A 14,619-nucleotide genomic window follows, 5' to 3' on the forward strand; every position below is an offset into this window, starting at 1 on the left:
TGAATCTTGGAATCCACGCCTAGAGAACAGCTATGTCACTTCATGTACCAAATCCTAGAGAAATAAGCTGCATTCACAAAACAGAGATATTAAGCATCACACCATACATGCATTTACAGTAACAGTGGCCTTCCTAGCACACATGAGATATCCATTGACAATCACAGAGAGAAGTGTAACAACAACTAACCAAGGGACAGCAACCTAATTCCTAATAGGGCACATGACATTCCACCTGACATGTAGATACAGAAAATATATATGTATACATGATGTTCACATGGACCTACAGTATTCCCATTGCACTTACTACATATCCCACGACAACAACACCTGTATGACAAATAGTAGGACAGTCAAACCATGATATCTCGAAGTATGAAGTGACCCAAAACCAATGGCTGTCCAAGCTGTCCAGATCAGCTAGGCTAAGCGAAGCAATGATTGTCTCACTTAACAAGATCTGCCCCCAAGGAACTATTGTGACATGATGTAGGCAGCTAATACCATATGTTGCACTAGTGTAATGGTAGGCGATTGGCACATAGTGCATGGACATTGCACACTGTCAAATAGTAAGACAGTCTAATCACTTACCTCCTCTATAACAAAGGCATTGGAACAATAGTGAATCGTCTACATTTCAATGGCATGGAAATGCACGATAAGGCCTAATAGACAATGTCAGATACCCATAGTTGGATGTCCTTCCGTTACAACATTCACATTCCCCATTGTATACATATGAAGGCACAACGAGTACACCTCCTCAAACCCATATGTACAGTCCAATTTTGCCCATATGTGTTGGCTGATTGAGATGCCAGACTCACATGGATTCAATATCTATATAAGGACAAAAGCTAACTAGGCCCTGTAACAAATATGTCAGGCACTCTGTAGCAAGTACAGCTGACCTACACAGATGGGAGTGGTCTGACACCTTAGAGCTACATATTAATAAATTCTGGACCTGGTAATACTAGATGGGCAGGATTCAACAGCAGCCTACATACATACATATATATGGCTGGCTGGATGGAGTCACATATGTGGCAATGTAAATTTTGCATCCCCACATGCAGTCATAGATGTACCTTAACACAGATGATCGAAACCTACACATGCACAGGCCTAAGGCCAGATCTCCATCTCTTAGTCAGGCAAAATGAGTACTATGTATTTCCGGTAGTCAACATACATGTGGCATCTACTGCTTTGTCACAACTGCTAAAGTGTGACATTAAACACCAAACTATCAGAGCTAAGTACAAGGATACAGTCCGTACTTACCCCCTAGTGGCTGCTGTGCTGCCCTCAAATGCCCATCCACCTCAGGGTAGTCACCACCAAAATCTGGGTCATTAGGGGGTTCAGGGTCTGACTAGCACCCCTCCCTCGTTGGGAGGACATCCCCAGCTAGGCCTCCGCGGTCTTCCGGGCCCAGTGTCTGAGGTCCCCCCAATGCTTTCTGCAATGGGTGCTCTGCCAACTGTGAATCCCCAGGGTCCGCAATTGCTTGGCGATGGCACGCCAAATCCCCTTCTTCTGATGGGTGTTCACCTGCATGGATGACAGAAACAAAAGGAGAAAGTCATGTACACATGCACAATAGCAATAGGAGTGATCAGCCACAGCAAGTAGACACACATACCCATCCTCTCTGCACACACGCCTTCACAATAAGTCATCTGCATGCATCTACACCCTCACAAGTTCAAATGCCTGACGTCACACACAACACCTATCACACATGGCTAGGCCATTGGATTCACCTGCTCCTCTGGTGCCCCATATAGCTGTTCATACAGGGGGTAGGACCTCCTCCACCAGCCTTTCAAGTTCTTCTGGGGTTAAGGCAAGGGCCTTATCACCTGCAGGATGTGGCATGATGGCTCCCAGAGGCAGTACACAGCAGTTCATATTGTGGAAGTCTTTCTGGCAACAGTGTCAGGAGTCAAGTGAGCAATACTGCTGAAAATGGCGGTAACAGCCGCCATGTACAGGACCATCACCACCAGCAGTCATCGCCATTGGCCCAAGTCTGCCAAAAGTAGCGATGTTAACCAATGGCAAGTTGCTTGGTGGTTGCAACTGCCTATCGCCATTACGACTTCCGCCGGCGGACTTAGGTCACTTCCAACTGTCCACTACAGTAGGTCAGGCGTCTGCCATTTTGGGCACATTTCATCGATAGATCTGTTTACTAATCTGCATCATTCCCTTACTCCCCCAAAAATGCTGTATGTCCGTATTTCGTGCCATCATGTTTGTGCAACACATTGTCCTAAACATCACAAAGTGATGTGTTGAGGGAGTATATATGGTGAGAACTATGTAATGCTACTCAGAGGTTCATAGCCCACGGGTAGATATTGTTTGATTCCAAAACATATGTGTGAATGGTACAGGGCACCTAAGTTTTACACCCATACACTCTAACATTAGTTTCATATGTATATTCCCATGTACATGGTTGCCAATTTGCCACAATAAGGGTGAATTCAGAGCATATCCATGGGCTGTACTGTATATGTCTGAAGTGCCAAGCATGCTCTGCAGATGTTAGGTGTGAGGTAATATACAAAGTGCTCATGATGTGTACATGCTGCAAACCTCATTGGTTTTTCACTTCCCTCAACATAGTTATCCTGCCATGAGGAGAGTGAGACAACCACCAGTGTACCATCCACTAGCAGACCTGGACACCGTGAAGAAAAGGCATGTCATCCAGACATATTGTCTGAAAGGTCTAACCATCATGGATCTTTGTACTCAGTTGGAGCCAGATCTGATGCCTGCAATTTGCCACCCTATGGCATACCTCCCATCGTTCACGTCTTATCAGTGCTACACTTTCTGGCCACAGGCGTCTTTCAGAATACAGTTGCCTTAACAGGAGGGATGTCTCACCCCATGTTCAGTCTGGTTTTGAAGGATGTACTGTGTGCATTGGTGAAACACTTGGACAGCTACATTTGGTTTCCCCAATCTGCGGATTTGGCCTATGTATATGAGATGGGACACATTCCTCATGTGGTAGGAGCCATTGATGGTACCCATGTAGCCCTGGCTCCTCCCAGTGCCAATGAATAGGTGTATAGGAACAGGAAGAACTACCACTCAGTCAATGTACAGGTGGTGTGTCTGGCAGACCAGTACATCTCACAAATCACAGCCAAGTATCCAAGATCTGTGCATGATTCCTACATCATGTGCAACAGCAATGTTCTACATCTAATGGCACGACTACAAAGGGAGCGGGCCTAGTTTATTGGTAAGTTTCCATTGCAGAGTGTGTTTGTGTGTTATGTGTCCTCTCATCACAATCTAGCCAGTCCCAGATACAAATTTTGCGATGTTTAACCATAGTGTTCACAGCTGACTCAGGCTATCCTAATTGTCCTTGGCTGTTGACACCAGTGAGGCACCCAGCCACGACAGGAGAACTCTGTTACAATGAGGCCCATGAGAAGACAAGGCGTTTAATAGAGTGAACATTTGGGCTCCTGCAGGCAAGATTCAGGTGCCTGGACCTCTCTGGTGGAGCCCTTCTCTACTCGCCCCACAAGGTATGTCAAATAACCATTGCCTGCTGCATGCTCCACAATTTAGCCCTGAGACGTCAGATCCCACTGATAGCAGATGAGGGGGAGGCAGCTGGACCAGTTGTGGGAAATGCTGAAATGCCAAGTGATGAAGAGCCAGAGGATGAAGGGGCAGGTGATTCGAAGGCAGATCCCATCAATCAGTACTTCAACTGACATACAGGTATGTGAAGTGGGCTGTTTGATGTGATGAATGTGTATAGGTTGAAGTAGATGGCTGCCATTATATCTCCGTACTAGCTTCATCAGTGGGCGTGTCATAAGCTCAAGTGCCTGAGTTGATAGGTTGTGTTTTGTACAGTACAGTATCTTCTGCTATTTCATGTATTGTTACTTCAGATACTTACATACACTACTGTTATGGACTTCTCAGAATTGAGAAATGTTTCTTGCAATCTCATATCCTCTTTTTCTTCCACTCACTGAATTTGCTATTTCCTGTTTGGCTCTGCAAGCTAGGCTTGAGGTACTCATTGTCAGTAACCAATGGCAATTGTTGTCAGACATGAGAGGTGTACCTGACAGATACCTAGATAAATAGATTTAGTTTCAGTGGGATGGTACCTTGTTAGTACATCCTCCATACAGGTGGGGTTGTAACAGTTTAGTCCTTACCTATTACCAGTGGAGTTGGGGTGGTATAAAATGGTGTATTATGCGTCTTGTGATGTTTGTGGCCCATGTGTGATGATCGGAACATGGCCCCTGGCTTCACAATGGGTTAAGTTCTTTGTGATGGCCATGGGACCTAGCTGTGTTTGTGTTCTGACTTTGCTGTCCAAAGCGGAGGTAACTGTATACTGACATAGGTGAGTGACAATCCTACATGAATGAAGCCTTGTTAGTGTATGGTTGAAGCAATGAGTTCTTCTGTGATGTTCTTTGTGTGTTCCATGGGTTATGTGAATATGTAGCTATGGTATGGGTATGAAGAGCCTGTACCTGGTGATATAGGTTCGATCTGGATACCCCTACTTTGTAGGTAGTATACCATGAACCTGACTTCTGTTACCTGTATATGTGCATTATATAACACCATGGCTGACAAATCCTGATGGTACTCTCTGTCATGCTCTATTTACAGATTGGAATACTGACTATACTATTGTGTAGACCTGGATTCCTACCGCAATGACATCTGTCCTGTGACATTTCTGTTGTAATGTGTCTCCTGCTGAGGGAGCCTCCATCTGATGACCATTACACTGATAGCTCGATTCAGGGGGGCATGACCAGACCACAGTTGGCAAGCATGACTATTGTTGATATATTATAAAAGACACATATACAGTTGCTGTGTTCATATGTGGTTTATTGTGCATTCCAAAATACTGAAATTCAAAATCAAAGTGCATAAACGAAAATTAAGGTGATGAGTGAAGTCATGGTAGATGGAATCATCAGAGTAGCTGCTACACCAGTTTGTTACACAGGTCCAGTGTCCTTGTACCAGAAGAAAATTGAGTTGTGTTTCAGTATAGTCAACAGGGTGTCTCAGTGGCACACAAGTGTGACAGATCAGGAGAGGTCCACTTCCTGGCACTGGGTTTGGTCTTGGCATCTGCTCCAGCTGGATGTCTGGGTGGACATCCACATTTTCGGGGGGGGGGGTTCTTAAACTACAGAGAGAGGGGTGTCTGAGGCATGTGGTTCCACTGGCAGGGCCTCCATTCCACTAGCTGCCACAGATGTAGATGGGACATATGCAATGTTGTGGTGGAAGGGGCCTGCTGTTGTGTGGAGAAGGTCATCAGGGTGGTACTGATGTCCCTCAGCACCCCTACAATGGTAGCCATGGTGACATTTTGTGCCTGCCACTGCTGCATGACTTTCTGGTGGTGTTCTCTCTGCAGCCTTTGATTTTCTCCCAGCATGGCGATAATTTGGCCCATCCTGTCCTGGGAATTTGGGTATGCTCCCAAGACTTGAGAGATGGTTTCCTGGACAGTGGAGTCCCTTTGAGACCCCCACCCTCCGGCCCACAGCATCCCTCCCAACAACCTGTGCCCCTGGCACAGTGTGCCCACTGCCAGTAGTTGCAGGTCCATTATTGTCAGGGGTGCCAAGGTTCGACTCAGGTCCCTGCACTGTGGGACACACTAATGATTGAACAATCCTTGGGACACAGGTATGGGGGAATGGATTCCTGTGAAGTGGATGCACTAGGGGTAGGAGGGGTTGATGTGGGCAGGGTGAGGCTGGGAGTTGTTGACTGACCAGGTGTCCCAGATTGGCCAGGTTGTTCGTCGGTGTCCAGACATCCAGGCATGTTGTCCTCACTGGGGCCTTCATCCTGAGGGGGACTGGCAGTCTCAGGTATCCTCTCCATGGTAGCAATGGCAGGGTTACCTGTGGAGGGAGTGTGACACAGAGTTCAGGTTATCACGTGTGTTTGGTGAGATGCAGAAAGTGGCTTTACATGATTTCCTGCAATGACAATGACAGATGCTACGCAGCATACCTTAGTTGTACATAAGACTCAATTACATATTTTCCTTACTCCATGTTGTGTGCTGTCATACTAATTGGATGTAGGTGTTTGTGCTGATAGGATCTGATATTGTCTGATGATTGACATGAGTGTTCATCTCTGTTACCTAGTGAATGGTCAGGCTAGCTATATGTCTCACAGTGGAGGTGATCAATGCACCATGGTGTCCTAGTAGATAAACAGTATGTGAGTATGCATTAGAAACTGACCTATAACTAGATGTTGTCCATGTGGATAGAGTATGCCATCTTACTTTCCAACCCAGGTCTGTCTTTTTTCTGGTTTGTGATCTTTGATCTGTGGCTACTGGGAAGGGTTGCTGGGTGGTAACAGTGTTTTGCTTGGGTTGGTATTTTGTGTATGCCATTGCATTGCTGCCATTGTGATGTACTGGTCCTCAGTGGAACAATCTAGTTGGTGTAGCTAGTACATTAGTCATACATACATGACTTGTGATGTGATGTGCAGAATCTAGGTTTTCACCGTGATGGATTAGTGCATTCTGGGAGTTGTAGTGATCTGATCAGCCTATAGTTAACGTGCCATTTCCAAGGGCTGTGAGAGCAGTTGTGCTGAGTGGGTGGTGGCATGCAAGAGATGGGCATCTCTATTGTGGGTACTTATCAGACTCCAGTCCCCCAGGTATTCCAGTCAGGCTATCCAGATGTAGTATGGCCAAGAGCTTCTCCTTCCATGATGTGAACTCTGGGGGGGGAGGTAGGGGCCCACCACCAGTCTTCTGCACGGCTATCTGGTGCCTAGATGCTATAGACCGCACCTTTCCTCGTAGGTCATTCCACCTCTTCCTGATGTCCTCCCTTGTGTGTGGATCACTGCCTACAGAATTGACCCTGTCGACTATCCTTTGTCACAACTCCATTTTCCGGGCAATCAATGTTTGTTGGACCTAACAATTTCATCCACCATGACCCTCAACACGTCATCTGTGAAACGTGGGTGTTTTTGTGCGGACATGGTTGTGGCTGTGTAGACGGTGTGTATGGGTGTTATGAGAGTAAGGGTGCAGTGTTGGGTAATTGGTGTGGTGTGGGTGCTGCGTTGTGAGAGGGTGATGGTTGTCACAGATTGTGTGTGCTAGTGTTGTGTGCACTGTGTTCATTGTGCTGATGTGGGGTGTGTGCTCAGTGATATGTGCGCCTATGGTGTAAAAGTGCTATGTCTATCTTTTTGGCTTCTCTGAGTATGTGTGTGGCATTCTGTTTGCAAAGAATTATGGGTTGTGTAGGGGTATGCTATATAGTGCAGTGACTAGGTGTGTCTGGTGTGTGTATGTGTGTCAGGTGTGGGGTATTCAAACTATCCACTGTGGTGTGGTGTTCTGCCTGATGTGGATTCTGACCACGGCAGGTCGGACCGCCAATGGTTTTTCGCCATGGAAGAAGCTCTGTGGTGATTTGTGGCTCATAATCTGGTGGGTAGTATTTTGTCAGTCTGGCGGTGCTGGTGGTGGGACCACCTCTTTTCCGTCCTCCAGTGTCCTGGACTGACTGTTTTTTGCCGTTCTTCACAGTGTGAGTGGTAATACGGTGGTCGGATTACTGCTGACATGCCAGTCTTTTGGCAGCCACCACTGTGGCGTTCTTGCCACCAGTCCGCCAAACTTGTAATGAGTCTCAAAGTCTTGAAGTTGCTGGCTGGGGTCTGGTTGGGTCACAGGTTATACCTCTCACTACGACCGGCCAGCCCTCTTGGCACTCACTGCTCAAGGCAGGAAGTCTGGATCTGCTCTGCTCTTGTTGGGTGCCGGATCTGCTCTGAACCTGCCTGGTGCTTCTGCTATCATCACCCCTGGATTCACTCCTCCGCAAATTGGGTAGTTGCTCACCAAACTCATCCTTTTCCCAGTCCTTGGAGGGGTCATCAGCCTCGCTGTCACTGCTCATCTCTACTCGCCTGAACCAGGAAACTTTGCAGGTAATGTATTTCCTATTTCTATGGGCTGTTACCATAGTCCCTTTGATCCTGTCCACCTTCCAGATGTCGGAATCTTACAGGGTTTGGAACTTGCACCTGGATGGTGATCTTTCAGTATGACATGATCCCCGACTCTTAGGTCAGGGTACTTGGCTAGCCTTAGTGTGCTGTCCCTCAAGTTTATTCTCCTTCTTTTATCCTGGGTCACCACAACATCAGTGACTGCTGGCTGCCACTACACTTCAGCTGGGATGCAGTCATGCGGGGCTGCCTGAACAAAAGGGCTGCTGGAGCACAGCCTATTGTGCTATGGGTGTTTGCCTGTAGGCCCAAAGAAACTTGTGAAGGAACCACTCAGTGTAGTCCCCTTGGTCCAAGCCTGTCCGATGGGCACAGTTGAGAGTCTGCATGAAGCGTTCAATGTGTCCTTTTGCCTGGGGCCAGTTGGGAGTAATCCAGTGGTGTCTTATGGTGAGCAAGGTCAGGTATTCCTGAAACTTGTGCCCTTGGAAGAGTGGACCATTATCTGTAATTGATCTTGTCAGGGAGGCCGAGCATGGCGATGTCTTCTCTAATACCGGACGGACGTGTTAAAACACCGTGGACGACACCAGTTTGACAACAGGGAACCAGGTGCACAAATCAAGCATTACGGCAGTCAGCCGTCCATCCGGAAAACTCCCAAAGTCCATGCTTAGCCTGGACCATGCACAGTGACTCAGTTATCACAGGGGCAGGGAGTTGTTCCTGGGCGGTGATTGCACAGGAGTGGCACCTTCTCACACACTCATCGACCAGTGAGTCCATCCCTAGAAACCAAACCTTGCTCTGGAGGTGGGCCTTAGTTTTAGCAGTCCCTTGATTTCCTTGGTGGGCCAGCTCGACCACACGTTACCATAGGCATCGTGGCAGTACTATCATCTGCCCATGCAGGAGGCCTTCTTTGCTCTCAGAAAAGTCACTTCTTACTCTCCACATCAGCTGCCTGGCCACGAGTTCCTCAGGCTTGAGTAGCCTTGTCCCATCTACGAAGGGCTTCCACTACCTCTTTGCCAGTGCCTCCTTGGCTTTACAGATGCAGGGGTCTGTACCCCAGGCCTCTGCAATCTCAGGTATCATCATGGCCGTGAGGCATGCTGCCTGAAACAATATGCTCACAAAGGTCTCTGTGTGCTCTTCCTCCTCATCATGGGACTGCCCAGAGGCTGCTGCAAGGGATACCGGGACAGATAATAAGCCTCGTTGTTGACCCCCGGGCAGTGAATGACTCAGAACTGGTAGGGTTGGATGAGCACTGCCCAGTCCTTGAATCGTGGAGGAACAAGTTGCATGAGCAGGCGATCCAAACACAGCCTGCTCGCGGGTGCGATGACACAGCCTACCCCGGGGGTGCGAAGGAAGACAGCCCTGACGGGGGGCCTGAGAGCAGGCACTGGGGAACACACCACGTGGCAGCCGGATTAGGCCCGAGCAGCAGAAGGCCGGCACAGCAGTTGAGGGGTGGGCGTGCTGCCAGACACACGGATGCCGCCCATTGAGTCGGTGGCTACACGCTATGTGGTGGAGCCCTTGTAAAGGTGTGCAGCGGGCGGACTCGCCAGACACGGCTCCCTAGGTAGGGGCTGTCACACACCAAGCGGGAGGGTGGGGTTGCAGCGCGCGTGTACCCTTCGTTGGTCAAACTCCGGAGCTAATCACATGGTGGCAGGGCCTTCAGGTGTAGCATGCCACACCACTGGTGAGGTGTCAGGTGTGGGCACACGCTCACAGCATGTCGGGATATGTGGGAAGGTTCAGGATGGCAGAGCGGTAAACGCAGGTCGGTGAAGGTACCGGATGCTCCGTCGTCGTCGCCAGTGTAAACGCACTTGGCCCCGGGCGACCACGGCCTGTTGGCATGTTGAAAAGAATGACGCCACACTGTATCAGGAAGTCAGCGAAAACGCCGGACGGTCGCTCGCACCTTTATTTAAATCATCGGAGGCCGAGCCCTGCCCCCGAGTGAAGCGGGCACAGCATTGTAAAAGAGAGCCCAAATCGCTCTCTACAATTCCAATACTTGTTTTTATTTGCTCTGTCTTATCTCACTATATAATCGGCATCCGTTTATGTGTATATGTAGACGCATAGCACAGTGAACCCTAAGAACAGAACTGATTCAGTTCCTGAGTTATCACCCTTGTGTAAATACTAATTAGAATTATACTCTAAGGCAAAACTGTGGAGCGGAAACAATCGGCAGAAATTGGCTCTCTCCAGCCACCTTCTGTCTCTGTTGCGTGGGTAGCTGTGTCAGCATGTGTATACAATAATGCACAACACAAGCCCTGCGCACGTCCTCACTTGATTGTGTTAAATGGCAGCTGCCACCTGTTCCTAATGAGCCTCATTAACATCACTGAGATCAGTTGTGATTTCTGATTAAAAGGAACCTCCTTTGACTGCGGGGAACCACTTAAGAAACAGACACCGGCACAGGGCCTCAATTCAGCCTCCTGACAGGAGCAGCGTGACAGCGCGTGCTAGACGTGACTGCAGCCATCAGCACGAGGGGTGAGCGGAAGCTAGCTAATTACTTTCGAGATACAATGGTTGGAATGTCAAAATACAATTATGAATATTGTGTGTAACCGGATCGCTTTTAAATTTAAAGATTGTGGGGGGTTAGGGAAGCTTCTTTTTGTTTATGAACCACGAGCAGTCATTAATCTAATCTCATCTAAACGAGAGTTCTAGAACATGACGACCTACCTCTATAGGTTTCATATTATTACAACAAATTGCTTCCTTGTTTCACCTACAGATGTCGCTCTGAAAAAGTGTCTGGGAAGTGTGCAGGGAGGGAATTGGAGGTGAAGGCTACTGTAGCATTCTACGTGGAATTTGAATTTTGATTTGTTCTTTGTCCATAGCGGGTGCAGGAGGTGTATAGCTCGTGTAGTGTTCGCTGATCTGCTGTCGCTGTGTGAAACATTGAGCTTATTGGCAAAGGGCTGCCTGGTTATTGAGGTAGTAGTAAATGTTTTTCATTTATGGTTCCTCCGAGCACGAAGCCTCTTACAGGGAGAAGTTGTGCTTTAGTGGAAGTCATCCTTTCTCCTGACATCTTTAATGGCTGCAAGTTGGTCAGGGCTAATGTTTTCTGCGTGTTTTGGGGAAAGATACGATGATGGATATAGTTCTAGGCAGGTTGCATCTGGAGATGTGGTCACCGTCCTGCTGCTAGCCTTTTCCCATCCTATAACCCACCGGCAACCATCGCAGTGCAGCACATGCAACAAGCGTTACATCGGTTGAACGCAGAGTGGAAATCAGAAGTATGTTGCAGGTGATGCATACGAAGCACATCAAACTCGGTTCTTGGATTTGAAAGAGAGTCGGTGTAGTCAGACAGATTGTTCTGCCTCAAGCACACAGCCGAATCGCTGCAGGGGCGGAGTTTTAGGTAGTGATATATTGCTGTTCCCAAACTCTAGGAAGGCTCTGTTCTGAAGGCTCTGTTCTGGGCAATAAAGCCTTTTTACCATGTTCTTTGTTTTAAGGCAGTACTAGTGTTTGGCCATTAGCAGAGTGATGTTCACTACAGTTTTTTTAACCTTTAGCTGCCTAAAAAAATACAGACAAATCAGTAAGTACATTTTATTCTGCCGTTTACAAGACTGCTAAGCGACTCAATGGTATGTAATGTCCAAAATCAGTCATGGCTTTGCGGTCAACGGCAAATCACATCCCTAAGCTTGTTTTTGCCTTAAATACTTTCATCGTGCTTTAAATACTGTCTCATCATAATAAGGCTAGGATTTTGCATACATCTACAACACCTGCTATGGTCTAAAGTGGCCCACCTCAAATGCCTGTTTTTCTAGCAGAAATTTTAAGCAAAGGATTAGTAAACTTATATCCATGCTGAGCTAAAAATGTGGCAAAGTCTTTTGCCATTTTTGCAGCAAAGTCTGTCAGCCTAGAATTAGCTAGTGCTATCCACAGTGAACTGAAGAATAACAAAAGTTTTTTTTCTCTCCTCTCCAGACACAGTATTACTGCTTTGGAATAATGAAATAGTATCTAAGTCAGCCCATGAATGAATAAAACTCCTGAAACGTGTTTCAGTCTCCTTAGAGCGCTTCAGAGCAGTATAGCTTTGTCTTGGCACAAGAAGGCATCTAGTATAATCAAAACCAAAGGCTCACAAGCTAAGAGTGTTGCATAAACTATGCAAAAAAATAGGCTAGGAACTCTTGGTAGATCCCAAGTGTAGGTGGTGACCTGCTCTTGTTGGAGTGTCTATAACACAAGTGACACTTTAAATAATGTATCCACCTCAGATATCTGTTTTTCTAGCAGAGTTTTAAGCATAGGATTACGTGTATAATATACATGTTATATCATTTATATGTGTGTTTGTGTATATATATATATATATATATATATATATAAATATACATATATATGTGTGTGTGTGTATATATATATATATATATATATATATATATATATATATATATATTTTAAACAAAAGCGTCCTCTCAGCGAAAGCGCACTCCCACCAGGTTAATTTGGGAAAATCGAAATTCATCAACTCACAGCAAATTCCTTTCAGTCTTTTCAAAATTCAGGCCTATATCGAAAAAACATCTCTGGACACGTGTTTCGGGGTTGATCCCCTCATCAGCAGAGAAACTAAAAAATATATCACCCTCGTAGGTGCAGCCATTGCTGGATGTGTTCCAGACTCTCATTCCTTTTAAAGACCACATACCTGGCTCGTTCAGCAAATTCAATTGCAAGCACCTGATTAATATATTCAAGTACCAGCCCAAGTGCATGCTGGTTACGGTAGTCCTGCGCAATTGTAATTGCACCCAAGGTGGGTTGCTGGAGCCAGACAAAATCATGAAAAGAATACAATTCCTTAGTAGGCGAATTCGACGTGAGTTTTCAAATTAGCTGCATATATTCCAACCTGCTGCTCGAAGTGTGACAATCCATTTTAGTCACACCGACCTGCTCAGAACACAGTGGTGCTGCTTTCCCGGCTGGAATGAGAGTCTGGAACACATCCAGCAATGGCTGCACCTACGAGGGTGATATATTTTTTAGTTCCTCTGATGATGAGGGGATCAACCCCGAAACAAGTGTCCAGAGATGTTTTTTCGATATAGGCCTGAATTTTGAAAAGACTGAAAGGAATTCGCTGTGAGTTGCTGAATTTCGATTTTCCCAAATTAACCTGGTGGGAGTGCGCTTTCGCTGAGAGGACGCTTTTGTTTAAAATAAATCACCGGCTGGTCCAGCCGGGAAAGCAGCACCACTGTGTTCTGAGCAGGTCGGTGTGACTAAAATGGATTGGCACACTTCGAGCAGCAGGTTGGAATATATGCAGCTAATTTGAAAACTCACGTCGAATTCGCCTACTAAGGAATTGTATTCTTTTCATGATTTTGTCTGGCTCCAGCAACCCACCTTGGGTGCAATTACAAATGCGCAGGACTACCGTAACCAGCATGCACTTGGGCTGGTACTTGAATATATTAATCAGGTGCTTGCAATTGAATTTGCTGAACGAGCCAGGTATGTGGTCTTTAAAAGGAATGAGAGTCTGGAACACATCCAGCAATGGCTGCACCTACGAGGGTGATATCTTTTTTAGTTTCTCTGCTGATGAGGGGATCAACCCCGAAACACGTGTCCAGAGATGTTTTTTCGATATAGGCCTGAATTTTGAAAAGACTGAAAGGAATTCGCTGTGAGTTGCTGAATTTCGATTTTCCCAAATTAACCTGGTGGGAGTGCGCTTTCGCTGAGAGGACGCTTTTGTTTAAAATATATATATATATATATATATATATATACACACACACATTCAATAAAAATGCCAAAGGATAAGTTCTGGTTGGGAAACTATATTTCTTCTTTCTATTTAAACCCAACTTAAACTACACAAATATTAGAAATTCTAAAGTTATAGTTAGACCTTAAATTTATAATGTATGCACCACCTTCAAATTACTATAACTCATAGTTATAGCATACATTCACAACAGTTTAAGATGGGTTTGTAAAGAAAGAAGAAATACAGTTTTCCTAGCTATAACTTATCCTTTGTTTTTTTGAATTTCAATGTTTTTTTCATTTTTAATCAAAAAACCTTTTCAAATTGTGCAGTTTACTGTTGTTGAGTGGAGACCCATTAGGTACAGTGTAGTACAGAAGAGTAGATCAGCGTGTTGTAAAGTGTACTGTCGTATAGTATAGCGTCGTAGAGTGCAGTAGAGTGGAATGTGGAACAGTGGAGTGGCAGACATTAGAATAGCATAGAGTGCAGGGGTGTATAGTGGAGTGGCATATAGTGGATTAGAGTGTCATACAGTGCAGTGTTATACAGTGGAATAGCATAAACAGTAGCATAGATAGTAATGACGTGGAGTGGTGTAAAGTGTAGGGGCATAGAAGTTAGTGTTGTATGGTCTAATGGCTCGATTGTCGTGCAGTGGCATATGGTGCAGTGGAGTGGAATGTCGTAGAGTGGAGTGGCATACAGTAGAATAGCATAGAGTGTAGTGCTGTAGAGTGGAGATGTGTACA

The sequence above is a fragment of the Pleurodeles waltl genome, chromosome 11 (genome assembly GCF_031143425.1).
Source record: "Pleurodeles waltl isolate 20211129_DDA chromosome 11, aPleWal1.hap1.20221129, whole genome shotgun sequence".
Taxonomy (NCBI): Eukaryota; Metazoa; Chordata; class Amphibia; order Caudata; family Salamandridae; genus Pleurodeles; species Pleurodeles waltl.